The sequence below is a fragment of the Sminthopsis crassicaudata genome, chromosome 6 (genome assembly GCF_048593235.1).
Source record: "Sminthopsis crassicaudata isolate SCR6 chromosome 6, ASM4859323v1, whole genome shotgun sequence".
NCBI lineage: Eukaryota > Metazoa > Chordata > Mammalia > Dasyuromorphia > Dasyuridae > Sminthopsis > Sminthopsis crassicaudata.
Window position 1 is genome coordinate 116,457,381 of NC_133622.1, and position 2,902 is coordinate 116,460,282.

Consider the following 2,902-nt stretch of genomic DNA (forward strand, 5'->3'; position numbering starts at 1 on the left):
TTCCGCATTAAACTCTTTTAATGGTGTCAAAATTCTGTGACAGATTTTTGGTCAAGTTGTTTCCATTTAAAAATTACTTATTTTCAAAACTAATAACTTAAAACTGCCATGAAACAAATGGTCCACAAAAACATTCCTTTCCTCCTAAAGCTTTTACAATGCATTGTAATCATTAGCCAGTCTTTTACTATTAAACTTAAATGGCCAATTGAAACAAAGAGTTCTGAGACCATTCTTCCACCACTGATTTAGACTAGGGGGCAGAATTGGACAGAATATTCATTTAGCCTTCTGGGCCTTCTGGGCAGATTTTGTGACCTTGCCAGCTCCAGCAGCCTTCTTGGCAACTGCCTTGATGATATCAACTGCAACAATCTGCCTCATATCATGAACAGCAAAATGACCCAGAGGGGGATAATCAGAGAAGCTCTCCACACACATGAGCTTGCCTGGAACCATGTCAACAATGGCAGCATTAACAGATTTCAGAAATTTAGGGCCATCTTCCAGCTTCTTACCAATCTTCTCCTTCGTTCGGCAAACTTGCAAGTAATGAGAGCATTGTGACACTCCAGAGAAGATGCATATCCAGCACTGATTTGGCCTGGATGGTTCAGGATAATGACCTGTGCCGTGAAACCAGCAGCTTCCATTGGTGGGTCATTCTTGCTATCATCAGCCACATTACTACAGCGGACATCTTTGACAGACATGTTCTTGACATTGAAACCAACATTGTCCCCAGGCAGATCCTCACTCAAAGCTTCATAATGCAATTCAACAGACTTTACTGCAGATGTAACATTGACTGTGACAAAGGTGACCACCATGCCTCATTTCAGAACACGACTTTCCACACAGCCAACAGGTACAGTACCAATACCACCATCTTGTAGACATCTTGGAGGGGTTGACGAAGGGGCTTATCAGTTGGACGAGTTGGTGGCAGGATGCAATCCAAAGCTGCAAGCAGTGTAGTTCCATTATCATTCCCATCCTTACAGGTGACTTTCCATCCCTTAAACCAAAGCATATTAGAGCTTGGCTCCAGCATGTTGTCACCATTCCAGAAAATGGCACAAGAGCTATTGTATCAGGGTTGTAGGTTGACATATGTACTGACTTCCTTGACTATTTTTTCATATCTCTTCTGGCTGTAGGGGGGCTCGGTGGAATCCATTTTGTTTACACCAACAATCAGTGTAGGCCAGAAGGGCATGCTCACGGGTCTGCCCATTCTTTGAGATACGAGCTTCAAATTCACCAACACCAGTCAGCCTGAGATGTGCCTGTAATCATGTTCTTGTTAAAGTCTCTGTGTCTCAGAGCATCAATAATAGTCACATAGTATTTGCCGGTCTCAAATTTCCACAGGGAGATATCAGTAGTGATACCACGCTCACATTCAGCCTTCAGTTTATCCAAGACCCAGGCATATTTGAAGGAGCTCTTTCCCATCTCAGCAGCCTCCTTCTCGAACTTCTCAATGGTTCTCTTATCAATCCCACCACATTTGTAGATGAGGTGACTCAGTAGTGGTGGACTTGCCGGAGTCTATGTGTCCAATGACGACAATGTTAATATGAGTCTTTTTTTTGCCCATTTTTGTGGAGGTATAGTCATGTTTTTCACAACACCTGTGTTCTGGAGGCAAACCCATTGTGGAAAAAAAAAGTCTATATCTCTTTTTGTCTCTAACTATGTCTCTTTCTGTCTCTTTCTATTTTTCTTTATCCTTATAGCTTTGACTTTGCTTCAGTCTCTCTCTGTCTGTGTCTCTGTGTCTTCTCCTCTCCTCTTTTCTCCTCTCTTCTCTTCTCCTTTCCTCTCCTCTCCTCTTCCCTTCCTTTCCCTTCATAAATTGTGAAAATATAAGAATTAATAAATTAATGAAGTAAAGATAGTGTTCAATGAGACTAATTTAGATGCTCACAGATCTTATGACCAATTTACATTTTAAAAGAAATTGATATAAACAAGGAAAGGAAAAAGGATTATTAGAAAGACATATAAAAGAATGCTAAAATTCAAAATAAGCTGAAGCTTGTTAGGGAAGAAAAGGATATCAAAAAAGCTTTTAAAAGCTAATATTGGGGGAAAGAATATCAAAAGAGTAACAAAAAAGTATCAAGTAAGAATCATGTGACTGTTGGGTGTGAATGAGACAATGTGAAATGAACCATGCCAAAAGAAAACATAGAGATAACCATCTATTATTTTGCTTTTTTTTCTCATAAAAGAGGATGATCTTTGAATTGTAAAGAATTGAATAAAAAATGGCTAATCAGAAGTTTACACTCTAAATAACACAGAAATTGTGATGTAGTTGCATTCAGAACAGCCTAATGGGCCAGAAAGAACTGAGTTCAAGTAGAGCTTTTGTCACATGTTGAGTGATAGTAGGCATGTTAGTCACTCAACCTCTGCATTTCCCAAGAAGCTCTGTAAGATCCTAAATTGCAGATGAAGACCTGAAATTCATTTGTAGAAGGGGTTTCTTAATTGAACATTTTCCTACCAATGTAATCATTATTATGGTGAAAAAAATAATTATCCAGATAAAATATATCATAGATAATTGTTGAATCACTATTAATGACCTTTGAAAGAGTGTAGGAAAAAACGTTTCACTTTTCAAGAAAAGGATGAAAACAGACTCTGCAAACTATGCCACCTATTTATACATTTATTGAGTAAGATTTTTGAGGAATTTACTACGATACTGACACCTCTGTTAGGTTTCTGGTGACACAAAGAAACACCAAACAACCCTTGCCCACAAGTAGTGACTGAATTCTATTGAGTTGAGCCACCATCTCTTACACAGATAAGCAAAAAAAAATGTGTATGTAAGTGTGTGTGTGTATACATTGCACTTGCTTTATGTATGCACACATAAAGC

At 38.7% G+C, this 2,902-nt stretch overlaps 1 pseudogene; it reads right to left on the minus strand.

The window, feature by feature from the left end:
• Positions 1 to 272: 272 nt before the first annotated feature.
• On the minus strand, positions 273 to 1,603 carry LOC141546296 (elongation factor 1-alpha 1 pseudogene; annotated as a pseudogene).
• Positions 1,604 to 2,902: the final 1,299 nt, after the last annotated feature.